This window comes from Lichenostomus cassidix, chromosome 2 (assembly GCF_008360975.1).
Source record: "Lichenostomus cassidix isolate B80296 chromosome 2, HeHo_3.0, whole genome shotgun sequence".
NCBI lineage: Eukaryota > Metazoa > Chordata > Aves > Passeriformes > Meliphagidae > Lichenostomus > Lichenostomus cassidix.
In genome coordinates this window covers 106,553,240-106,580,468 of record NC_139482.1, presented here as the reverse complement: position 1 = coordinate 106,580,468, position 27,229 = coordinate 106,553,240, and the positions used below count along the sequence as shown (strand labels likewise).

Sequence of the window (27,229 nt, the reverse complement as noted above, 5' to 3'; positions counted from 1 at the left end):
CTCATGGAATTACCCTTTCCCTTTCTTTTTTGTTGTTTGTTTGAGAGTGGGCTTACAAGTATTTTATATATGGCATCAGAGTCATATTGCAACTTTGGGTAAGTCTGTATTAGCATTGGCTCAGGATTACACTTATGAATTGTATTTCTGTTGTTCCCCATTTATGATATTTTGGTTTCCACCCCTACTCGATCTAGATTATTTTATGGATAAAACTAAACCAGAATATTTACCTCAACACCTACTGGAAGCTCAGTTTATGGGACCAGTCTAGAGTTAGTTCTGAAGTAACCCTCCACAAAATGTGTAAGAGGTGGATGTCAGTAAGTCCCTTAACATGCACAGTTTTGCCCTGCAGGTCTGCTTCTGTTGTGTCACCTTATTGATGGCATATCCTTGACTTTACTTGTATGCCTGTATTGGGAGGTTACGGTTTTGTTTTCAAGGTTTGGTTTTGGTTGGGTTTTTTGGTGTTTCTTTGCCTGGTTGGTTTATTTGCTTGGGGTTTTTTTGTCAGTGGGTTTTTTTTGTTTGCTTCTGACTTGTTAATTCTTGACTTTTAGATCCTCTTGTCTCTATCACTCAGCTTCCATTTCCGCTGTAAAACTCACACTTTATAGTATTTTGATACCATTGTGAAGTAATACATCAGTAAAACTGCATTAGTCTCTGGCTTTATTGATCTGTGCTGTTATTCCATATGAGCTGCTCAGCTCCAGTGTGTTTTAGAGAGCAGTGTTGAGGGGGAAATATAGTGCATCATTCCTGCAATTGTTTGATAATGACCTTGAGGTTTTTTTCAACTAAATGCAATGATCACAACATTAATTTTGGCTTGTTAATTTTTCTGGGCTGTCCCAAGGTATGCACAAGCTTGTGTGAATGAAACTGTTACAGGAGGTAATATAGCCTCCCCTTGGAAATGTTCCCTTGTAATCAGCTGATGACAGAAGGGTGCTGGCAGAAACTGAGCATGCAGCAGGGGGGCAGGGGGTCTTCCTTGAAAATCTCTTCTGTTGTCAGGAATGTTAAGAGCAGATATCCTTGCTTTCAAGGTAGTTCAGGAATGTAATGATGAGTGTAGATTATTGATTTATTTACTTGCTGACATTCTTCGCATTCCTTGCATCTTTTCTTGTGCTGTAATTAACCTTTCTTTCCTTGCAGTGCTCTTTGTTGCTGTTTCTCACTGCAGTTTTTTTGACTCCTTTCTTTTGTATGTATTGCTCTACCATTAAAAAGAAACAGGAAAAATGTAATAAAGGTTGAATTAGGACATACTTTGTTCTTTTGGCCAACCAGATGCGTTCTTTGGGGTTTTCTTTGATATATTGCTATAATCTTCTTCAGGAGAGAGGCTTCTCCTTGCACACATAAGTCATTTCCATGTGGAAACATTTCTCTAATAAAATGGAAGCTATCAGAAAATAACAGAATGGTTAGTGAGCTTAAAGTGTGACTGCAGTTTTGAGGGCCCTTTTATCTCCCTGGACTGCTATTGTGATAGCACTTCAGGAAGATCCAAAAAAAGAATTTTGGCATTCTCTACAGTAGCAGTAGAGAATGTACGTGGTCATGCATGTTGGCAAGAATATGGCGAAAACTCATTCTTTGGTGTCTGCTCTTGCTTCGTCTTCCAGTTTAACATTTAGAGAGCCATTCTTTTTTATTTCAAACACCTGTATCTCCCCTAAACCTTCTGCAGCTCAATTCGCTAATGCTCCCCTCATGTATGCTGCTTAAGAGTTGATATGAAATAAAACGTATTTGCATATTCACAATATACACTGGTTTAGTTACAGGCATTTTGCAATTTTTTTTTCCCTCTTCTGCTGTGTTTTTCATATTGCCATGTGTCGTGCACTGTGGCTTTTTTGGGGATGAGCTGTATCTGGAGAATCCTAAACTGACAAGTATCTTTGCAAGGATTTTATGTGTTCCATTAATCCTCTCACTAGTTGCACAGCTGTAAGAGAGCTAGTTTTAATCTGCAAGTGGCTGAGCATGTGATGTGATGTTTTATTAGGAAACAGAAAGTGCGCCTCGTGCTTCTCAACTGCCGTGCTATGAGCCTGTAGAGACAAGTGTTTGTTGTAGGCAGAACTATTTTTATCTTCCATGGTGCCCTGCTCAAGACCTACAGCACTCATGTTTGCATTTGGTTCCTGAAGGGATGGAAAGTTGGATGTGTTTGAGTTTAGGAAAGTGTCACTTTTGCGCCTGTGAAATGCTTCTCCTTACCACCCCATTCCTCTGGATAGCTGGAGCCTTTATAGATCACAACCTCTGAAAAAGATAGTGAATTTTATTCGTTTTTTTTATAATGTTTATGCTTATTTCTCAGGCTCTCCTAACTGTGATGTGAATTATTTGATCAGATGTAGATTCTTCTGGGGAACTGGAAAAATATGTTAGTTTTCAATTTCCTTTTTTATGTTTGTCCTACTGTATTAAAGTTGGACTATTTTTTTTCCACAATCACCATTCTTAATGCCACTTTTTCTAGCTATTCATGATTTTTCACACTAAATCTAATGCCAGTTTTTATTCATAGTTTGCTTAATCTCTTTTTGGGTCTCTTATTCCTACTTGCTGTTCTCATCCCTGAGGTCCCAATTGTGGTTTGATTCCCCTGTTTGTCTTATTTTGGTCTAGACTGATCTTATCTAAGCATGTTTTTTTCTGATTTACTTCCACAAACTTCCCTCATTACTCAAATGTATCCAGCCCAGGAAGACCTCTAATTTTTTATCCTGTCCATCTACTCCAGATGCACCTGCAGGCTCAACAGCTGGATGCACCTCTCAGCATAGCCATGTCTTCTGCTCCCTCCCACTGTGCTTGGACTCTTCAGATTATTTCCAGTCATGTTTATCGTCCCTAAACCTTAAAAAAGGGAAAATCTTTCATTTAGAGATGTCTAAGAAACAGCTGCTAGCTACGTGGTGGTCCTCTCTGATGGCTTTTCAGAGACATTAGCAGACTGAGAGAAAAGGGGAGTTTCTTGGTTTGGCTCTGTGCATGGAGTGTATAAAGACAGGATGATTCATCTTTACTTCTGTTGAGTATCTTCAGTTCACCTCCATGTAGTAATTGGGAACAGACTTGTCAATAGTGCAATGGGAGCATCAATACACACAGGCTTCTTCTGGATGGAAATTTAATTGACAACATTGATAATGCAATATATATGGAGCACTTCATGTTCTCCATATATAAATATATTCACTTGTATATAAATTCACATACATGAATGAAGCTTGATGTGAATTTGACTAGATCCTACAGCTTTACCTGACAGTTCTCCATATGGTCTTGCATTATGCAGTGAAAGCATCAAATACTGTGACACTGATTAAAAAGAAATTACTATTTATTATATGCTTAGAAATTTCCAGCCCTGTTAATCTTATTCAGGGGAAGCAAACTGCTGGGTCTTCCAGGGCTGATGTTGAGTTCTATACCTGAATTAGGGAATTGTGGGGCACAAAGGACACTTGCAATTTAATCCTGCAATATTAGAGATATGAATTTGAGTTTTAAGATAGGGATTCAACTTTTGTACTTTAAAACTCTTTCTTTTTAGGGGGGACTGATGTGATTTAGTGTGACTGATTACTATAAAATAATCTGAGAATATCTTTGAGATTAGAACTGTATGTTGGGTTGGTTGGTTGGGGTTTTGCTGTGTGTTGATTTTTCCCTCCTCTCAAAGTTTGTCTAATTCTTTTTTTGTGAAGTGTGCCTAATAAATCCATGATTATGAAGGACTATTTTAGAATAGTCTGTAGTACCACTAATTAAGGGCTGTACTGCCCTCCCATAGATTTCTGGTTCCCTAGGGTGAAAAATTCTGCATCTTCTTTCCCAGCAGTTTTGTATCTCACCCTAAGGATACTGAGATTTTTCTGTGTGCTTTCTCCTCACTTTGCAGGGTATCAGTTTTGTAGTATCAGTGGTTGCCCAGACATCCCTCTGCAGTCTATGTGCAATTTTGTGCATCTGCCTCCTGAGTAGCTTCATGACACAGACCTTATACCCATTCCTCAAGGTATGGGTCACCATTTTGTAACGAAACAAAATAAAAATTCAGATAAAAATCACAAAGTTTTAAATTTCATGAGCTTTCATGCAAGTCTTAGCATGAGCTTTCATAGTTTAGTCTGCTATTGCTATAGCCATCCAGGCTGTATCCATACTACATATTTCTTGGCATAAACAGGTGGGTTTTTTTCCCCACCTTGCCGGACTTGGTAATCCAAGGGATATTTTGGGGCCCTTTAGTAATCTGGTGAGTTATCTGGAGTCCATGGAGTGACTTTCTTCCATATCTTGACACTCTAAGTATTAATCGAATGTGTGTGTACACCTGATAATATTTATTCTTTGTTGGTTTTGTGGGTTGATTTTTATTTAAACTTTGTCTAAGTGAAGAAACACTGATGTGGCTTAAAGAACAATTCATATGTAATGAATTGCAAAGGCAACTGTTTCATGGAAGTCATAGTTTTTCTAGACAATCTTCAGAAAATTCCTTAAAGAAATATATTTGTAGGAAACAGGTTTGTAAATAAAGGAGAAAAGAACACAGCTCAATAATGGTTATTAATTATTAATAGTTCAATTCTTCTAGTAACATTGAAATATTTCTGTTGTCAAAGCCCCAGGTAATTTATGTGTGTCTTCCTAAATCTGCTGGAGAACATCACTGGTATGGCAAACAAATTTTCCTGGTTTACAGTGCGCAGCTACTAATGAGGCTGTTCTAATGAGTCTGTGTGCATTTAGGGTTTACCCTTCTGGCTGGAATATGCTGTGTCTTCTGTGTAAAGTGTTTCTGTTTCTTTGTTTTTGTAAAAAATCTGCCCCACTATTGGATTGAAGCACAAAAGAAAGAGGATTCAATGGGATCAGTAAATGCTGCTTGGTGAACAATTACAGAGGTATTGAAATCCCAGAAATGCTACAAAATTTTATTAGGTGAATTTCTGTGTATAGCATAGAATGGGTTTCCTTTCCCCCAGCTTACAGTACATGCAACCTGTAGGGAGAGAACAATTGCCTTTGCAGGAAAAAAGCTATTAAGAAACAGGTGGAAATTGATATTTTCTCGAACCATAATGGTCTAAAACACAAGTAAAAGTTAAACATAAGAGAAGATGGTTTTCTGAGTTGCTGATTGTGAAGTCTGACCCTGTCTTTAGCAGTTGCAAACACCAGAAGCTTTAAGAAAAGCAAGTTAAAATTTCATATTGCAGTATATAGCACTTAAAGCTGTATTTATCTGTTTCTGAGGATGTTCTTACTTTTATCATTCCTATAGCTAAATCACATTTAATTTTAGAAATTCTTCTGGATTAGAAGAAATTCCAGCTTTCACATTCTGGTGGTATGAAACAAAGTAAATGGGATGAGGTTTTGGGGCTCGTCTCAGCTACATAGTCAATTTCATGTTTGAGTGGAAGCTGATGACATTTCATGTATTATTATGTATAAGTTTTTGACAACCCACACAACCTTGTTCGTACCTAGACCACAGAGGTCCACTTCTAGGAAGGTGTAGCACATAGCTTAATTGTACTGAGGACATTTTTCTTGCCCATTTTCTTGCCTATTTTCAAATATAACTTTCAGAAGAGGGGGCTGTAACTTATATCTATGGGCACATAACTGAATTCACTTGAAAATTTGCATTGTAATTACTCCTGGAGGGTTTTTTGCCTTGATGTTGAAACAGTTATGAAGCGGGATATACTCCTTCCTGGAAAGTCTGAGTAACAGTAACAGTGTTTTCAAAATGATCTGTTGAATTAGATACAAAATGTGTAATAGGTGCTCTTCACGCTGTTTTCTGGTTAGTCAGACCCTCAGACTAGAACAGCTGATATTCGGAAATGTGATTTTACAGGGTCCTTAGCAGCTATTCTTTCTGTTAAGTGGCTATGTTTTCTGTTTGGTTTTTTTAAACATGATTTTTGTATTGTTTTCCAACTTTTGTTTAGTTTTATAACAAGCATTGAGTGAAGTGTTCAGATTTCAGTTATTGTTCACCATTGTTGTCGTTTTAATAACTTTTGGCTCGTGGCATGTCTTCAATTCCAGAAAGTCCTTTCCTTAAAAGTTTGTCATTCAGGCAGTACAGCCCTGCAGTCTTGTCTCTTCTGGGCATGGATTGTATGATGCAGTACCATTTAAGGCAAACACACACTCTTACAAAGCAAGAAGGATGGAGAGGTATTCTCCACCTGGCAACTCATCATTTAGAGGTAACAGTAGAAAAAAAATTGAGAGCACAGAATCATTTGGGTTGGAAAAGACCTACAAGATCATCAAGTTCAACCTTTGACTAATAACTACTTTGTCAATAAAGCCATAGTTTAACTAAATTCCATATCCAGTTGTTTCTTGAACACCTCCAAGGATGATGACTTCACTGCCTCCCAGGGCAGTAAGTTCCAATGCTAAAATACCCTTTCTGTGAATAAATTATTCATGATGTCCAACCTGAACCTCCCCTGGTTCAGCTGGAGGCCATGCCCTCTCATCCTGTCACTTATTGCCTGGGAGAAGAGGCCAAAGCCCACCTGGCTACAGCCTCCTTTAAGGCAGTTGTAAAGAGTGGTAAGGTCACCCCTGAGCCTCCTTTTCTCCAGGATAAACAACCCCATCTCCCTCAGCCACTCCTCATGGGACTTACTCCCTAGAAATGATGATGAAAAGATTAATGTTTTTCTATTCCAGGCTTGTTCCATTTTCCTTGCACATTTTCAGAAGAGCAAGTGGTTGCTGCTGGAGTATATTTAAGGCTGCTTACCTCTGTGTCTGATGTTGAACTGCTTTGATATGTTGCTTGATTACAAACAGTCCTGTTAAAACATGTGATGTGGTCTCTGCACAATTCCAAGGGAAACCTTTGGTGTCTTACGGGAATTAAATTAGAAATTCTGGTGTTTCTTTTAAGTGTGTGTATATACATATAGGTATGCATATATATTTATTTTAAGTATCCCCTTTATTTTCCTTCTTTTTGTGGGAGTAGAGACTGCTGGTAGGAGAAATATTTTAGATGGAAACCTATCTTCTTACCACAGTGAGCTATTGGGATATGTGGAGATGAGTTTATATGGAATAATCTTTTTTGTATACACACTCAAGAGTCTTCCTTTCTGTCTTTTTCTTCCATTTTACTCATTTGATTTTACTGTCAACAGGTTATTGTTATTAATTTGAGATATTTCTGGATCATCTTGCAATGCGTGTAAAACAACTATTTGAAGATCAGGAGGCTGACAGGTTTCACATAATGAGAGCCACTTCAGTGTACAACGGGTTCATCTCTGACAGATGATGTGTATTATTTCGCTAGAAAAAACATTATTTGTATCAAGGAGCAAAAGGTTCAAGGAAGAAGAGAAGTGCCTTTAACTTTTTTTCTTTTTTTTTAATGTAAAAAACCTGGGTTTATTTTTGTTTTTTTATTTTTAAGTGCAATCATTCTTTCACGGCAGCATGAACATTGGCTGGGCTTTCAAGTTTGGGTCCCTACTTCTTCAGACAAGTGTCTCACTTTTTGTATTTTTATTTATATTAATAGCATATTCAGAGAAAAAGAATGTTTCTACATTCTACAGAATTCCTGTAGAAGGCATTTCCTATCTGTCAGTTTGAAACTGGGAAGATTCATGACACATCAGCATATAGTGTTTTTCTTCCCAGCTCCTCCAACCTTGAGCCTTGTGGCTATATGTGTGAGAGTGAATGCCACTGTCTTCAGCCACAAAGGAGAGCAAGACACTTGGGTTCTATCAAATGCTGTGTTTAAACAGCAACAAAATCTAAAATAAACAAGCCAACAAGCCCCTTCCAAAACCCCCAAATTTGCTCATTTCTATCAAGAGTCAGGGTCAGTTATTAAATCAGCTTAAAGACTCTTCTTTTTGTAAAACACTAAATATTCATTACTCAAGAAAACCACAAAATATGCTGTATTTTAAGCATTGCCCTACATATAGATGAAACCATTCTCAGGCATGTATGAGCCTCACTTGATGTAAAGTGGTAAGGAATAGAATATCACACACATCCATTTGCTTTGGATTTTGATTGGTTTGATCTTGATATAGTGAAGATGTGCAGCAGCCTCCTGTACTGCCTGGAAAGCCATAGTCGGCAGTAAGTGCAACCCTGAAAATATTATTGCCTACAGTGGTTCTTTAGGAACTCTCACTGCTTCCACTCCCACTCATATTCACCAAAAATTGTTTCCTTATCACTTGAGAGCATCCCCATGGTAACAACATCCAAGACTGTCACTGACCTCTATTAATCCTGTGTGATACCGGATAGCAAGTATGATTTCTCCTCACAGCTTTGTTGTTTCAAATGATTGTTTATATTGACCACTCAACTGTCTATCAAACAATCCTGGCAGGGATTCACAGCTCATAGCTCTAGCAAAATCAGGCTGAGTAGGCACAGATTTTTTTTTTTTGGCACCATTGACAAGGGACAATGACATGAGTTATCAAAATATTTGAGGAATGATAGATATCTTTCTTTCTTACTTTTTTTTTTTAGAATGGTAATAGTAATTTTTCTGTTTACAGTTCCATAATATTCTAATTTACAAAAAAAAAAAAAAAAGCCACCAAAAAAAAACCCCCAGAACTTGGACAATATTACAGTTTTCCAGATGAGCAGTGTTTCTTTTTTGTTTGGTTGGGTTTTTTGGTTGATTGGTTGGTTGGGGTTTTTTTTCTGTTGTTTGGGGATGCTGCAGCACAGAAGCTTCTGGAATGGCAGGGGTGGGAAACAGTGTTGAATCAATGGTTATAAGGAGTTCAGTTCCCATGGACAAAAACTCCTATGAGCCAAGCATACAATGAAGGGGGAAGGAGGGGAGGAACTCTCTTAAGAAAGTCATTGGCTTTGGAAAATTAAGTTTCTTAAGTAACAGAGATAGCGAGGCAAAGCTTGTCTCCTTGCAAAGAATTTTATTTCTCTAGAACATAACAGTTGATGGCCTCATAGCCACAAATCTTGACATGCACCTCAGGGGATGTCTTCTGCATGTCATAGACACTGGGTAACATCCAGGAAAGTAACTGAAGATCAGCAGCCTAAGGTTAATAATCAGAACCAATATTAAATTTTACTGTGGGTAAGTGCCAGGTGAAAGACGAGGTGTTAACTGATTTTATATTCAATGTGATTGGAATGGAGCAGGTCATTTCAGTACTAATTATAGACCAACAATAGAATTTGCCCAGCTGTATGTGCCTGTGTAAGGGCATAGATGGAGGGAGAAGCTGTTAAAGGTTTGCAATACTTTCTGTGACAGATAGGTTGTCATCTAGGCCTAATACAAGCATGTGCTTAGGAACAGCTCAAGTGAACTTGGGGCTGTTTAGAGTTATGTAGTTGGGCCCTGGGTATGGGCATATTGCCTCTCAGTAAATTATATGCAAGAGAAATGAGGGTTTGGAGGTGTTTGGTTTTGATTATGGCCAGCTAGGGAGATGCGGTGCATGAGTTCTGTTAGCTGCAGCTGCAAACATTCAGTTGCACTAAACAGGAACATATCAGTGCCTGATGCTTTGCCATTCATCCACAAAATAGCTCTGTTAAGGAAAGAAAATATGTCTCGCAGGAAATAATAAGTATAGTAAACATTGTTTGCAAAGACAGTTGTTCATACTTTATATTCTTGCTTAAATTTTTTAAAATATCTTTTTCTTGCCAGGAAAAGAAGAAAACAGTTTTTCCTGCCATAGCCCCATAATTTTTCTGTTGTTCAGAGGTGTTTGTCATGAGAGGTTACTTTGACTTTGCATAACCATACTGTACTTTTGGAGGATGGTAAAGGTGGGAAAGTGTTTTGTATAAGAAGTGCATTACTGCTCTCATGCAGGGGTTGATGGTCCCCAGACATCCTTGAAACCTATTACTTTCCAAATGTGTTCTTCTTGACTTTGGCCTTACAACAATGACAGAGAAGAAAAATCTTTCGTTAGAAAAAGCTTAATAGAACTGGGTAAATAGAATTTCACTTTCTGTTCCACTCATCTATGCAAAATCATTTTTTTTATTCCTGGAAAAACACTTAGTGGCGAAGTAATGCAGTGCAATCTATTGTGATAATGTTATTGCATTAAAAAACATACTACAGTATATTGGAATGTTACACGTCACTTTTCGAGTGAATTAGGAAAATACATAGATGCAATAATTTTATTTTTGGGGATTTTTTTTGTTTTGGATCTTTCTTGCTCTCATTAAAGATTCATTAATGCACAGCATGCCTTGTCCACTGCTGAGAACTAATGGGCTACAATCTGTTGACACAGGTCATGACATTTGAATTGTGCGTAAAATGCAGCCTGTTACTTTAAACATTATTCATATAATTAATTAAATGTCAATGCCTTAAGACGGTTCTGTACTTGCAGTCAAGAATTATGGTGCACTTTCCTGAAAGCAGTTCTGTTCTTGATGTCGGGCCAAAGAATCAAGACTTTTCATGAACTTCAGCTTGATTTATAAACTATTTGGAAATGCTCAAGCTAAGTAGCTCTACAGAACAGTTGTTAATAAAGGTGACAGATATTTGTTTTCCTTAGAAACTGAAATTTCCATGGGAGTATAAGATTCTCAAGTTATCTAACCTTTTCTGCCTACCAGCAGTCCTCAAAGAGGTCATCAAATATGTAAAATTCTGACACTGGGGAAGAACCAAATCTGTCATGTTCTGTGAGGGGAGGAAAAGAAGCAGGTCAGACAGGCTAGTAGAAGGATGGAAATTTACTTGGATGTGTTTTTATCTTTTTTACCCTTTTGCAGTGGGAGCTGCTGAATTATTAATGCAATAATAAAGTCCATTTGATATGAATAGACTCCTAATCACTAAAGAAATTACTTGTAGGATCAGAATCATTAGAGTGAGAGTTGGCTGACTGGCCCCCGATTAAATTATATCCAATGAAGCAACAAACTGTAAAAAAAACCACTAATTTTTTTTTCCCAATAATTATTTTATGAGTTTTCTTCTTCCACTGCGCAATTTTATGTGAAAGATTTGCTATTGCAGTCTAATGGCAGGTAGAAGGCAATGAAAAACATCTAAAAAAAAACCCTGGCTTTGCTCCTGGATTTCAAATTAGTTTCATGGGAGGGGACCAGCACAAAGTATATGTAAAATATAACAAATAATATGGACTTTGGGGATTTTTTTAAAATTTGCTTTATCCTCTTACAGATGGCAAAATTAATTTCACCCTACTTCTTTTCTGTTACAATCTTTCCACTTCAGCGTGTCTATTTTGAAGATGAAGAGGCAGATGAGACTGGGTTTACGTAGGCTGAGGTGGTTGCAGTGAGGTATAAATAGTTCATGATTTATTTAACCTTTGAGCAGAAATTCCTTTCTGGTGGAATTAATCTGCAAATAGCTGAGGTGTGCTACCACTTAAGTTATGATTGATCATGCAATATAACAAAACTCTATTGGCATCAGGTTTAGGACTGATGTACATATAAATATAATGCAGATAAAGCTGCCAGGTGCTGTGACTGACAGGTGAGTTCAAGGTATTATCAGCAAGAAGACTCAGCCTTGACTCTCCAGCTACTAAAATGTGCATATTGGACAGCTGGTATTAATATTCTGCAAATAAAATACTGTTGAATGACAGTTGGGAAGCAGTCTAAGCAAAATTTAGTCTGTGGTGACTAATGAACACACAAATTAATAACTGACTTTCTGGAAAGTTAGAGGTTAATATTGGTATTTTAAATTATCTAATCCATGTGGTCTAGTATCCTCCTAAGGCAATCACATTAATTACCTGGGGGAAGGCAGATATTTATTATGAAAATTTTGCTATCCTTTCAGCATTCATTTGGTGATGAAGACCAGGTATTTCACCTGAAGACCAGGTATTTCACCTGGGTCAGAGGGCTGCCAGAATATCTAACTCTAGAGCTGGTAGCACAGCACCTTTTCGGTTCCATCTCTCCAGAGCGGCCAAGGACCAAAGAAAGGATCAAAACCTCTTGTTCATTCTGTTCAATAATGTGTTTCTTGAAGCTGACACATTCACTAACAAATTTACTTTCTTACTGTTTATTACCTGAAGCAAGCCATAGAAAAATAGGAGTAAATGAAAAAAACATGGCCGAGGAAAAGCAAATGGTTTCTGCATCCTTGATGATAGGAAAGGAGGGTAAGTCATAGATGTTTAATTCTAACTTCTACTATTACTTCTGTTGCAAGAAATGTGCTAAACTTACTTTACATTATTACATATTTATTGTACATGTTAATGCTTTTCATGATTGTGTTCTACTTTTGTCAGACTCTTGCTAGGCAGCTCCTACTGCTAAACTGTTTTCATCCTTTAACTATGTTGTTTCTCGTATATCAATCATTAGTTAAATTCTCTATCATGAAATCATATTCTGGTGACAAGATCTAAAGAAGATTGTCATCACACAATCAGCCATTCATTATGAGCATCGTGGCCAAAACTGTGGTTTAGCCTTGAGAAAACTTCTGACATTTCAGGTTTTTCCAGAACTCCGGTTCCCACTGATATTTCTTTTCTTGCCCTCCAAATATCTGGAAGAAACTAATGCAGCTGAAGTTCGTAGTGTTTTTAAATGGATGGATTTGTAGGAATAGCATCTCCTTTTACGGCAAATTAATACTGTCTTCCTCATGTTAAGATCCCCCTTTGCCAAAAAATCTGTGCTTCAGAGAATGCTGGTGCTTCTACTGATCATACAAGTGATCAGTAGAATTAACAAAGATTTTTTATGTGCTTGAGGAACACTGCAGTCTGACCAATTGCAAGCACCTAAGTGTCTGTTCCTGCTTTTTTTTCTAAATATTCTTTTTCTTTGGCTTTTGATGTTTTCCTCTGATGTGGTAGTGCACTTGCACAACAAGAGTTTGGGGCAGAGAGGTAATGTTTCAGGTAGTTATATTGTTACAGAGAGTCACAGTTTGTTCTTCAAAAAATAGCCATAAAACTGAGCAAATAAATATGTTTGCATTTTGTGCAATGCCAAATACTGTATTATCAAAAATGTCCACTTGAAGCTGTACCTATCTAGGAGTGTTTTCCAGTTACTAATAAAACAAAATATTTGTTGTGGGGGAATGAGGCCTAATCTTATCTCTAAACATCTAATGTAAAGTAACAGTAAATATTTGTGTGTGGAAGCCTTGTAATGGTGTAATGCTGTGAACTGGGGAATGAAAAAATGGTGGAAAGGAGGGAAAGGCAGAGCCTGAAGAGGAGCTAAAATAATTTTGGTGGTGTGACATTCAACAAGTTTAGTCCAAGAAAAAAACCCAAAACACACTGCTATGTGTTTTCTTCTCTGAATAGGAGGACAGTGTAATCAAGTGGATCATAAATACATTTTTGAATGAGGAATGTTTATAGGATCTAATGACTTAGTCTCAGACTGCCATGAACACCAGTGAGGGGTGGCGTTCAGACTGGTAGAGACCTGAAACTGGTACATTTCCAAGAGAAATGCTACTTGAGCCAAGCAGTTGTGGTAGCGAGGTGATCACCCTTTGTCACATCAGACATATCAGGTCACTTCTACCTTCAGGAAGCCAATTTTCTTTGGCAGAGAAGAAGAAACAATAAACCAGGTCAGGTCCAAAGTTCTCTCAAGCTTTGTATATTGTCTCTGAAAACAGTGCTTAGAGTAGTCTACAAACAAGAGAAATCTATAATAATAATTCAGAGAATTTTCTTTGCCCTTTGTGTTTTGTAATTTAGAGGCCTTCTAGATTGGGGGTGTGTCCAGTAGCTCTGAATTATTCCTTCTACCATCAGTTTGTACAGTGTCATCTTAACTAATGCCTTTCCCCTGAGATTCCTCTGATGAGGAATCCAGCTTGAATACTGGATATTCCTAGTAACATTTTTCCCATGATGCTCTTTAATTCTATAGAAATATTCTCCAGAGTGTGTTATCATTGGATCACTAAAAAACATTTTCCACTTTCTGTCCCTGTGAGAATGTTATTTACTTATCATAAAATAAAAAAAGTGACTAATGGATGAATGGCTCAGCAGAACATCCTGGCTACTTTTTTACATTTTTGGTACTCTTCTGTGCTTTTCTTTAGCAAAAACTAGTCAGGAATAATTGATTGTATCACTTCAGCTTTGTACCTATCAAAGTGTTGACAGTAACTTGGAGAATGTTGTTTTTCCATAATATTTTTTTAGGAGGGAAGGAGATACCTATTTAACTGTACTCATGACTGTTCTGGGATTGACTTTCCACTTATGTAAATAAACTGTTTTTCAACAGTTTATTTACATAAATAATCAGTTTTTAAACTGATAAGATTAGATCAGAGTTGATGTTTGAGGGGAGAGGGGTTTAGGTATAAAGAACTTTCTCCATAAGACAAAGTTTAGCTTTTTTTCTTACATATTTGAGTAACGAGCAAAACTGCACTTCTCTGCCAGTCAGGTCAGTAACATGACTGAAATTATTAGGTTTTTATTAGATGTAGATTTTTGCGATATATTTGACAAAACATACATCTCTTGGTGCCTGAGATTGAGAGGAAGAGAAATAAGTGAGGATTTCTGCATTTTTTGTAGAAAGCATCAAGTGTTCCAAATGCCACATTTGCTTAATGTTACTTGTACAGTGATTAGAAATGGAGCTGACAGTCTGAGTTGGGCAAAACGTTTGCTGGGTAAGGATAGCAAATAGAATTGTGTGGTAGCTTGGGGTTTTTATCACCATCTAGAATGAAATTTTAGCGTATCAATCAACCACAACACCTTTGGGAGCAGAATAACAATTAAGCAGTGTTTGTGAAGCTATTGCCATCGCTCTGTTGACTGCTTAGAGGAACTAACCTGCTGCCATTCTGTCTCAGATGAGCTGTCTGTCATGAGCAGGTATAGGTATGCCAGCTCACTTCTGCAGCTCAGAGAAACTGAGCATCTGACAGCAGCTGAGGGTGTTCTACCCAGGAAACTGCTGCCTAAACTTTAGCAGACAAAAATTCAATTTTCTTGTCTTAGTCGACAGTTAATGGGGAAGGTGGCTGTACTGTCAAATGCTCGCTGTTGAATGTTTTTTCTCAGCCGAGAGGGATGCATGGATGGAAAAATAACTCATTTTAAGCAATTTAGCTTTAACGAGTTTTTAAAAGCCCCACAAGCTAGGTGGTCCAAAGAAAGGCTCTAGGAGAAGTTATGTAAACACTAATAGATGCAATTACCTACATTTACTTTCATAAAAAAATTCACTTATTTTCCTGCCAAGAGTTTACAGTTCAAAAAGAATGAAAAATGTAATAGTAAAGATGTTTTAAATAATTTTGTAAGGATGTGAGGGTTTTTAACATCCCAGAAGAATAATGATTAAATAGCTTAAAGTTGAATTAATTTCAAAACCTTCAGAATGATTTTTAGTTGCAAGTATAATTTTCTCAAAATAGAAACTAAATACAAATAAAAAAAAAGCTGCTCTTTCTTGTATTTCAAAGAAAAAAATAATAAAAATAAAAATTACTTTAATACCTGAATTTGCTTTTTAAGGAACTTTTTGATTCAAAGAAGTATATGATGTATAGCTTAAATACAATGTACTGTTAAGAATGGAAAAAAATTAGAATGTCAGACTTTTCTTCAGAAGAGTAATTGAGGTTTTTACTAGCTGTAACAAAGGCTCCTTAAACTCATGCTGATATATTGGAGATACATTATAGATTACTGAGAAGGCAAATGATATTATATCACTTAATTTATTTGACAAATGTACTTTCTTTAATTAGCTACAGTACTTCATAGACTATTAGCAAATATTTTTCAGACTGTCCTCTAAAGAATGATTTCTCATAAAGAGACATGGTGACATCAATCGATTAAATCTTGATTTGAGATGAAGTGTCCTCAGAATTTTGTGAGCAAAGTCTGCCTGTGCAGTTTCTTGAAGCATGAGTTGGAGAGCTTGATGCAGAAATCAGTTTTGTCCATCATTTATTAAACCTGTGAGGGTTTTATAATTCTACTAAATTTTATTTTCTGATAGAAGCTGTACTGTCTTTTGTTGGAACTGTTAGATAGAGGGCACATTTCCATTTTAAGTCAATTCCTGAAAGTTAGAAAAAGACAGCGTTCTGTCACAGATTAAATAATTTCCAGAGCAGATCTAATCAAACATTTTAAAGCTTTCTAAAAGCAATATAAGCCATCTCACTCTGTTATTCCTTTCTTTTATGCATTTGTTGTTTGGAGGAACTCGTGTTTGTAACAAAATATATCCTTCTTCAAGAGTAAACTTTCTGTGAAGAAAAACTCATCAAGAAGTCTATTTTTGGTCACCATCCAGTTAGGAGCTGCAATAATGCATATTTCAGGTTGCCGAATCTCTACCAAAGAAATTCAGACATTTTGTTGGTTTAAAAACATGAGTGTAGCTGCTGCCTAAGCACATGGTAACTGTTTTGAGAATGAGCTCTAGCCTGATGGTTTCTATCAAACAGCCTGTCCTACTGGGCACTATTCTGAAACAGTAAAGGCTCACTGTTGAATATAAAACACCATTTGAGAAGATACAGAGCATCATGCCTTCTGTGTGTGCAATGCAAATGGATAGGAGGAGAAAGTGACATATGCACTTGCTTCTCAGGGACACGGTGACAAGCAGTCGATGGGACTGCAGGTTTATGCACGCTTCACACTTTTTTGCCTGACAGTAGAAATGCCAGTATGAATTTGACTCCTCTCTTGCTTAACTTGCAAAATGTCAGTCAGTAGCTGCAGTGGTATATGGAAATGAGGGTAATGTCAACTTACTTCAGTGTTATGCTTTTCATGCTTTAAGCAAATAAGACCACTTCCGTAGCTCACTTTTAGTCTGAAAAGTTTGAGGTATTTTGGATTTGAGCAATAAGTCATAGTAATGTTTCCCACATGATACTGGACGTGACATGGCTGTTGCCACCAAGATACTTTTGATGAATGTTTTTAGCCTTGATTATAGAATTCCACAGTGAGTGACTTTGATTGATCAGATAAATAGTTCTGTAGTGGATGGCACTCCTCTTCCTGTTCAGGTAAATGCTGTTACTCCTACAGGTCCTATGGAATTAGAAAAAAAAAAAAAAAAAGGACTTTTGTATTTTAACCTCAAACATTATTATGATTGTGGAGTCATTTGACCCTGAATTCAACTGCAGAAGATCAAGATCTTCCATGCCCTGTTAAACCATGATGGTGATAGATGAATAAGGGAGAAGACTTGTGTTGTTCTAAGGGAATTTATGTAAGTCTTTGTAAATTATGTATGGAGATTCATCAAAGAAGATGTAAAAATATTTCAATTCACTATTTGCATCTTAAGCCTAGGGATGTGAATCATGAAGTATAGGAGAAAAAAGAAGAAAAGATATCTAGGAGGGAGTTCAAAAAGAAATGTTAGGGTCAGCAAGCTGATATTCCTGAACATTGTGGTTAGTGGAGAGGGGGATCATACACTTTTGCCTTTCAAGATAACTTCTGTTCTCAGTCTTTCCTGTGGTATAGTGTTAGTGGGGTTGGTCTCACATGCTGGTTTGGATTAAGGTTGGGGCAGAGAGCTTGTAATATTTGTTGTTTGGAGCAAGGCAGACTGGGAGGAATGATAACATTTGTCTGGATGAAGCTGAGAATGAGTGGTGAGCAGGCAGGTACAGGTGCAGGTCTGTGACTGATTTCAACCAAGCCGTTTTTCTTCTTCCTTCTTCCTTTTTTTTTTTACCTTCCTTTTCTTTTTACCCTTTTCTGACCATCTTCTATGGAGTTGCCATCTTTCCATGGGCTTAAGAGAAAGTCTAGAAAGAGGCTAGTTTCCAATTCCTAAAATTAGCCTTGAGAATACCCCTCAGAGGTACTACAGTTTGTGTTCTCTCTGTATAAACTTTTGTAAGAGGGTGTGTGAAGGAAATCTAGCCAAGAATAGAAAGGGGTTTCATATTGCCAGGCTATATAAAACTGCAAAGGTTTGCCAGGTTCTTCTGTGGTTCTTGAGCTTAGTTAACCCTCTGTATGTTGTGTAGATCTGTCCTGGTGTAACTCCAGACAGAAATCAAACACTGTGCAGCTCACCCCACCCCACAGCAGCATGGGGGAGAGAATCAGAGGAGCATAAGTGAGAGAACCTGATGGTTGAAATAAAGACCATTTAATGGGATAGAAAAGGAAGTAAATAATAATAATAATGATAAAGTAGAATATGCAGAACAAGTGATGTGCAGTGCAATTGCTCACCCCACTGCTGACCAATGCCTGGATAGTTCCCATGCGGTGACTCCCAGCCAGCTTTCCCGTGGTTTATGTGCTGAGCATGACACCATCAGGAATGGAATATCCCTTTGGCCCAGTGTCCTGGCTGTGTCTACTACCAACTTCTTCCCCTCCAGCCTTCTTGCTGTCAGGGCATGAGAAGCTGAAAAGCCCTTGACTTAGTATAAACACTACTTAGCAACAACTGAAAACACCAGTGTTTTTACAACATCGTTCTCATACTAAATCCAAAACACAGCACTGTACCAGCTGCTAGGAAAAAAATTAACTCAGTCCCAGCAGAAACCAGGACAAGTTCTGGTTAACATTTTAAGGTCCTTTTGAAAGACCAGTTCAGGTGCTGAACAACAGCAAAGTACAGATAATATTCTGTGAATATAGGAGAAAAAGAATGGAAATAAAATGCCACATAAAATGCTGCAAGGAGGAACATTTTATGTCCAGTGTGTAGCACCCTTTTTCAGCCATTATACATTGAGGAAGTTTCTTCTTGTTTCATGAAGGTGGATGGCTTTTGCTTTACATGTGATATGCTTGCCTGGTAAAGAGGAAATTCAGGGATTTATGGCATCAAACTCTTTTGCCTCCCTTTCCTGTGGGACGAGGGGTGATCTCTTATTCGAGGTCCTCAATATGGTGGAAGATAAACATGTTCTGTCTGAGTTTTCCAATGATTTCTTGATAAATCTTCAGTAATACAGAAAACTCATGCCCTAGTTCCCTGTCTACAAAACAAAGGTGATGCTAGGTCCTACTTTTCAGGCTTCTTCTGGTATTAGAATCCTGTGCTAACAGAGACTTAGCATTTCTGGTTCAATGGAAGCTTGTATCATGTTTGGTGTCCTTTGAGACCCTTCCTGACAAAGGCAGGACAACATTCCTCACAGAAAGATGAAATTCTCTTTATTCCATTTCTTCTTAGTAACTCTGAAAACATGTGTCATTACAAATTTAATCCTGAGATAGAATTTTGACACTCCTCGAAGTTTTGTGCTCTTCCTTCAGAAGAAGTGGTCACTGCATTCATGCTCAGAAGCTCTGACTGAAAAGCAGACAGGTGGTGTATAAAATCTAAACTATAAAAATACTTCCCGATTTATCCTTTTTTAAGATCTATCAGTAGTCAGTCTGTCAGTATGAGTATTTAGTTCACTGCATTGAGAAGCCAAGTCTCTTCACTGTCTCTGATATTCTGGGTCTGTATGTTCTTTTATATTTGGCTTAGTAAAGCAAAATTAAAAAATAAAAAACAACACCATCAACAAATATTGTTTAAAAATATTAAGTAGTATTGAGTATTTAATTAAAATAATAAATTAACCATTAAACTAAAAAACTTACATCTAATAAATTCACAATTTGACTTTCAGTCAATATCTGTAAGACAGTTGTATATAACTTGAGTATTCATATATTTAAGAGCCAAAAGAAGTGGAAAACTACAATTTATAGTTCACTAACCATTTAAGTTACATTACAGTCTTGTATTTCAGCATCCATTCCCTCCAAAGATGTGGTGGGATGTCGCTGTTGAGCCGCTAGCAGAGAAAATGACCCCAGTTCTCAGTGTGGCAAGAAAAGAGAGTTTATTATTTTGATTTTCATATATATATATATAGACTTTTCAGAGGTCACCCAGATTGGTCAGTCAGAACCCTCCCCCTAGGCCTGATTGGCCAGGCCTGAGCTGTCCAAATCTCGAGACACTGTTTGGAAAACATCCAGACTTTATCTTTGTTTATAAAACACAGCGGAATGTTCTCACGAGAAAGACCTGTGCTAGCCACAGTGGGAGATGTTTCAGTGCTGTTGGTATTTAATGTATTAATGCTGATGACAGTGAGACAACTCTGTAACCAAGAGTTGTTTCACTGATATATTCTTCTTTACATATCATAGATCTGTATTATATGTTTACTTCACAGGGTTAATGTTTACATTTTAACATTCTGCATGTAAGTTTTTGCCATGTTCTATTTCCCTTTTTGTTGCCTCTCATTATCAAAAATGAAGTAGATGCATTTTTGATGGGACTTTTTTGAGCCTAAAATAAAGATTTATGGATTTGTTCATGTTTTCTACATACTTGAGCTATAAGCTGCTCAATTGTATGAAAGACTGTTCTAAAAAGTGTAGTAAAGACAGTGGAAAATGCAGTGTGAGAGATGGTAATTTGTGTTAACACATCAATTTTACATGACTACAGATACCTCTTATTATCAAGGAAATACCATCCCAAGACAAAATTGTTAAATTTTCTGTGCAATATCCAAACCACCACCCATAATTCGAGTATTCTTTTTATCTGAGCTTGACAGATTTGCGGTTTCTTTTTGTTATCCCATTTCTCTTGCAATCCCTCAGGCAGAATGTTCTTTTCTTATAATTTTAATTCCAACAGCTGTATATATTAAGGTATATTAGAGCAGGAGAAGGAAAATATTGAGAACCAATGGGCACAAATAAATAAAGGAGAGCAAGTTAGCTTAAATACATTAACTTCCTTTACTTTTCTTATCTGCACCCAAGAGCCACAAACTACCTCCTTTTTGGAGGCAATGTCATAATGATTTATTGCTAGGATGTTCTTTTGCACCAAAGAGACTTAAAAAGCAAATGTTTACAATATAAGCTAAAGTAAAAAAGGAGCCCAGTTATACTAATAATCAGAGGGGGGGAAAAAAACTGTATTCTTATTACTGGTCTAAGATGCAAAGCATGGCTCTTTGTATGTATCCTTGTGTGGTGTCCAAAGTAATGTCATCATAAAGCCATGGTTTGTTGCACAGGACAACTAATTCTGTCATTAAATTAAAAATAAATTGTATTTGACGTCTAAAGCTGATTTCCTATTGCTAGTTCTGTATCATTAGCTTGGTGAGGTAAGCTAAAAGGTCTTCAGGGCTTCTGTTTTCTTGCCAGCTGAAACTGGATTTTAATGCCCACTATCACTGGTACTGAAGTTCAGAAAAATCTGTAGCTAGAAATCATTACCAGAATAAATTTACTTGTTAAGTTACAGAGTATGAAATTATACTGAGGATTTTCACACACAGACCTTAATTAGAAGTAGAGTGGGGTTTTGCTTTGTTTTGGGGTATTGTTTGGCATTTTTTTAATACCAGCCATTTACTGTCAGCTTGAGGTAGCTGAGAGATATACAGGTCTTTCATCATTTTGAAAGTCTCCAATGTCCTCAGGAATGAGCAACAGCACAGAAGGGTGTTCCATCTCATGGGGACAAAATGGAGATGTTATTCCTACAAAACCAGCTTTTTTGCTTGTTCATGGAGACCTCAACAGTTCAGCATTTTCTGCCGGTAATCCCCATGCTTCTCATTTTTGAAAAAAAGATGGTGAGAGATGGACAGGGTCACTAAATGGAACAATGTGTCAAAGATACTGGATGTGTTGGGTCTACAGTGGGAAATAGTAATAGTTGTCCTAATTCAGAAAATGGGCAAAAACCAAGATTTAATTCTGAACAGAAGGAAAATTCCACCAACAGTTTCAAAAGCAAAAATATCTGGGCTATTGGATTTTTTTTCCTCTTACATTTGGTGGTGGGTTTTTTAAATATATATATATACACTATTGCTTTATACACTCTTTCTTGTCCCTTTGACCTGGATATGCAGTAGGATCTCAGGGTACTGTGAAGAGAGTATCTTTTTGGTAGTAGGTGAGAGATAGAAACCTTTTCACCAAATTTTTTATTTTACTTTCCAGATCACCTTGGGTTTAGCCTAAAATGTTCATGGTTTATTTTCTCTGCCCTGGTGCATCTTAACTTAAAACTGTAACTTAAAACTGCTCAGTGACTTGTTTTATTTTTACTATTTTTGTGTACAAATGGGTATAGTTCATTATCTTGTCATGCTTACTGAAGGAAAATGTTTATTCCTCATCAAGAATTGGATAGCTTCAGCCATGTTTTTAACTTTTTATTTAAAAAAAAAAAGAAAAGAATTAGTGAAGTATTGCAAGTGATGTGAGAGTTAGAGGCTGGCAGACAGAAGCATGCTTTGTTCATTTGGCTAGTAATTGCAGGGTTTGGTCTCCCACACCCTTACTTTATGTGTGGAGCCAGCAGAACTCAGTGTAAGATATTAAAAGGTTTAACTTCTGGTAGTTTAATGGTTGATTGGTTGACATGAAAAAACAGACTACACTTTGCTCCTAGGTGCTATAGAAATAATGAAGTGTAAAGTATTTTTGCGACTCCTTATAAAACCAAAGAGCGAAAAATGGGGACAGAGTTATCCGTAGATGCTTTGTTATATTGTAGTGCCTTCCTTATATGTTACCGAGCTTCTCTGTGACTTCATTAGAGCATAAATATGAGGATATGTAGAAACAAAGCAATTACTCTTTATTCTTACTCTTTTTGTGTCTCCAAACATAAATAGTTTCTGCATTCAATACTTCGGCATTTTAAAAATACATAGTTTGGGTAAAACATCTTAGTAGTGAGTCAGGCTTTCCAAGATACTTGAGATCTAAATCATCTTAAAAATCACACTCATGTTTAAAAGAAACCTGAGAAGCAAAAGACAACAAAGTTCATGTTTTTCTATACATGGACATAAATTCCTATACATTGCTAAATTCCCAACTGGAGGTTGAAACCTCAGAACACAACTCTCCCCCTTTCTTTCCTTCAGAAGATGGCAGCACAGCCCTTTCCCTCTTTGGGGAACAGCTGAACCATAGTATAAAAAGTGTATTTCTTAATGTTCTATTAGTTGTTTTTCTTGTTTTATTGTTCTTGCCCTCCATACTTGTTAGAATGTTTTCAATAGTCTATAGGGGAAAAGCTATGTTGGAAAGTTTGATTCTAATTTTTATATACCATCTTTTAGTGTTGTGGTTTTGCAGTACTTTATTTTTCAGAGTTTTTTGGGTTTTTTCTAAATTTCTGTGGTTTTTTCTATAGCAGAAGTAGAAACTCTCAGCTTGAAAAATTCTCCAGGACACTATAGAAGTTTGTTGATAACACCTATTTACAATTGGCGTATTTGATTTTCAGCAGAGTTTCGAACATTACCTGAAGGTGGGTATCAGCAACATAGATGGTGACTCTTGAAATTTGCTTTAAAAAGTACTTTTAATCAGACTGAGTCTTTTTTTTTTTTTTTTTTTTCCACTATTTGGTGCACAGATTGGTGGATGCTATTATGGAAAAATTCCTAGAAAAGTTGAAAACCTTTGCTCTTTATGCATTTTCATTGCTATTAATAAATCATAGAATTGCTACAGAGGAAGACTGAAAAAAATGCTGTGAATCTGAAAATCTATGAAGAGAAGGAAATAATCAGGAGAAAAATAGCGCTGCAGCTCTGACTAATTAAGTTGGTCATCAGTGCTACTTTAATAAACATTTTGAAGATGTATAGTCCATGCTATGACCTTCATGTTTTGCAGTTAAAAATAATTGAAACTAAAGTTCATTTCAAAGCATGTTCTAAAACTTTTATACTTGTAGAGTACTGCAAAGATAAAAATCTTTTTTTTATTTATTTTACTATGTGGAAGAGTTCTGTTAGAGTCCTCTGCCAGTTAATAACAAATATTTATGGCTTGGAATATAATCATCAGCTCAGACTGCAGTTACTCTGGTATGAACAGTCGTACATGGCCATCAGAGCTCAAATGCCATATCTCAAGGCTAGATCTCTTGAGCCAGTGGAACAGAGGTTGTTTGGATGGAAAATACAGAGGGATGCTGTCAGGTGGAACCAGAGTGGAATTCAAGCGGAAGAAGTTTTCCAGATGAGGAGACATATTTCATGAGGGGTGCAGATAACAAAGGCTAAGAAGGACAAACTGTATTTTAGATAACTCATTTTCAATTAAAGGTAGAAGAAAAGAAGCACTTCTCAAACTTGGAGCATGCCAAGATATCTGGGTGTAGCTCTAAGATGGGCATAGAGTGTAGCTCTGGAAAATGGACTTGTGGTATTAGCTAAAATCTTACTTCTGTTACAGGAAACTGGGACTTCTTGAGATGCTGAGCTGCATGCACAGAGCTGGCAAGACGGGAGGTGTTGAGGCTCCTGTGTATCTGAGGAAAGAGTGAAGGGAATAGATCTGAAGTGTACTATATGAAGTCTACCACAAGGAAAAGGCTTGTGTGTGAAGACTGAATGCATTGTTACAGGAAGCAGAATTTTGTTTGATTGGTTAAATGAGGAGTATAAAGAGCAATAAAAACACGGAAATACAGTCCCATGAGGCCTGTGAGACAAAAGCTGTTCTTAGCCCTTAGGAAAGAGCAACTCGTAATTTTTAGCTGAACAGCAAAAAGTTGAATATCAGTTGTAAGATGAGAAGTGTGTCATGAAAATAAGGTGTCATTACTTATGGGGAGAACCTCAATGCAGTAGATGTTAGCACAAAATTGAGTCCTTGCAGGTAGGACACTAAACTGTAGAAGTGATCACTAAAACTGCATGCTCAGCATAGTGTTGCAAGCACCTGAGTGTGGGAGTAAAAAGGTCTGGTTGTTGAAAGCATGAGGAGTAGGGAAATTACTCATTAATCCCATTAATAATTCATCTCATTAGGTGAAATATTAGGTGCAGCGTGCTTAGGTTCTTAAAGAACCACCTGCTCCTTAGGAAATTTATTTCAGTTAGCTTTAAATCACTCCCACATACACTTGGTTGAGGGATACTTTTTTGAGAAGCCATAAGTTGAGCAGTTCTGGAGGGCTACAGAAGTTGCCACAACATTCATGGGCTACAGAAGACTCCATGTGACACTGCCTACAGCAGTGCTTCACTGGTGTGGTCCCCATGTAGGGCACTGAAGGATGAGAAGATGTTATCTCCTGGCTGGGGAGCAAAATATCCACTACTTTCTCTCTATTGTATTTGGGGATGCTGAGGCTGTGGCAAATGGATTCTTGACTGAATCTGCCCAGCATGCTTTAGTTAGGATGCCTTACATCAGGATGCTACCCTGGTGGACGTTGCTGTGTCTTGACAAACTGATGGTTTTTGGTGTCACAGCACCTGCTCTTTGAAGGGCTCAGGTCATCTCAGCCTATGCCACCCTAATGTCTTATTGATGAAACAGCTATGAGAATTGTATGGTATGGTAGCAAAACCCCTAAATTTAGGGAACAAGATAAAAATCTGCATTCAAAATCTTAGGTTCCATTCTCCAAACTGGTAAATCCTTTCCAATAAAAGCTATGTTCAGCTTTTCCCACCCAGGAAGCAGGGTGCTACTGAAGTAGGGGGTGAGCAACCACTAATTTGGCATTGTATGACTTTATGGAGTTTTAATCTGGATCCAGGCTGGTTGCCCTCTATACCAGCAAGGAGACCAAATTATTCTTTGGTTTTTTTAAAGGTCTGCTGATCTGTCCAATACACCTGGTGGGAGAAACAGGTGGCAATTCAGAAAAGGAAGGCCAGGCCAAAAAATAGGGATAAGATATCCAGTAGTTTTCTCAAAGTGGGAGTGGAAACTAGGAAAAGAGTATGAAATTAAATGGTAGGGTTTTTATTCATGATGTAAGGATTTCCCTCTGCTGTACAGAAGCATGGAATTTGTTCCTATTGCAAGAGTTGAGGGATCAGGACATGTGGAGAGGTATGTGTCACATCATGAGTGTGGCAGCTGTGGTTATCAGACCACCAGGCACAGCACGATTTTAAATTCCTTTTTGCCTTCTGGTGAGATGTAATTGCTATAATTCATTTGTTGCCAGCTTCAAAACTAAAACTAGGTTTTACAGCCACAGGTATCCTTTTTAACTCTTACTAGTGGGATATTTCATTACACTTTTTCTTTATAAAACTGTGATAAGCTAATAATGAGGCTTTTTTATAATTGTACCTCGTATCAAGAAAGGATGTTTTGCTGTGGGATTTTTTTAAACTCCCCTACTCGACTGAAATCTGAAGTAAAAAGGAAAAATAACTAACTGCACATTGCTACATTGGGTAGCAATGTGCAGTTAGTACTGCTACAAAACATTATTGAAGCAGAACTGCCAAACCAGAACACATAGTCTTGTAAACATAAAGCAGTACCACATTTGTCCTAAGTGTTTTTCTCTCTCTGAAGAAGTGCTTGCTCTTCTAAATGAAGCGAAACCTTGTCTTCCTTTAATTATTTTTTTTTAAATGCTGTAGTCAGAACAATTTATTTGTAAGATTTCTAGCAAAATAGATCTTAATTGAAGAAACAACTATCTGGGACAACACTTACTATAAAAAAACAGTAATGGGGTACAGTCTTCATCAAGATGACTTTTAGTACAATGTCAGTAATTGATCCACAAAGCATTCTGAGGTTGGTATGATCCACTTTTAAAACCAAATCTAACTTAATTTTTAAAATCCAAATAGTGATACCTTTATATCATTGCATGTAAAATAGTTTTTATATGTGCCTGTCACTTATATTGTTTGTTTATATTTGTGTTTCTTTGGGCTGCAAAGCTTATTTAATTATATGTGAAGTATGCAAGGCACCAGGTTGGAACCAGATATTTGGCAACTACCCTGTGCTCTAAACTACATTCACAAGTAATGACTTTCTTGTGTGATGCCTTGGGCTAGCTTCAAACCAGGTAATTTGTGTATAAGTAACAGCCTTGCAGAAGCATGAAATCATTCAGGGCTCATGACTTTCCCTATTTCCCTAACTCTGTGGTAGTTATGGTGCAACTTCAGTAATGTTTTAGTCATGTCCAGGATATTGTCTGGCCTTCTTCACTCTGGTTCTGTGTATTCTTTGAGAGCAGCTTCAGTCATGTTTTGGGCTTCTCCAAACATGAATGGAAAAAAGCTTCTATTATGAAAAATATCTCAGTTGACTCTTGCCCTCATATTTTCTGATTTTAAACTTATGATGTATTTTGTCCTGGATCTTATGAT

The 27,229-nt window shown here is 37.1% G+C and overlaps 1 protein-coding gene across 2 annotated transcripts in view; it reads left to right on the top strand.

Annotated features, from left to right (window-relative positions):
- The window catches only part of CHST9 (carbohydrate sulfotransferase 9), an 85,424-nt gene that overhangs the window by 7,668 nt on the left and 50,527 nt on the right, over window positions 1-27,229 (top strand). The gene's annotated exons all lie outside the window — the stretch shown is intronic.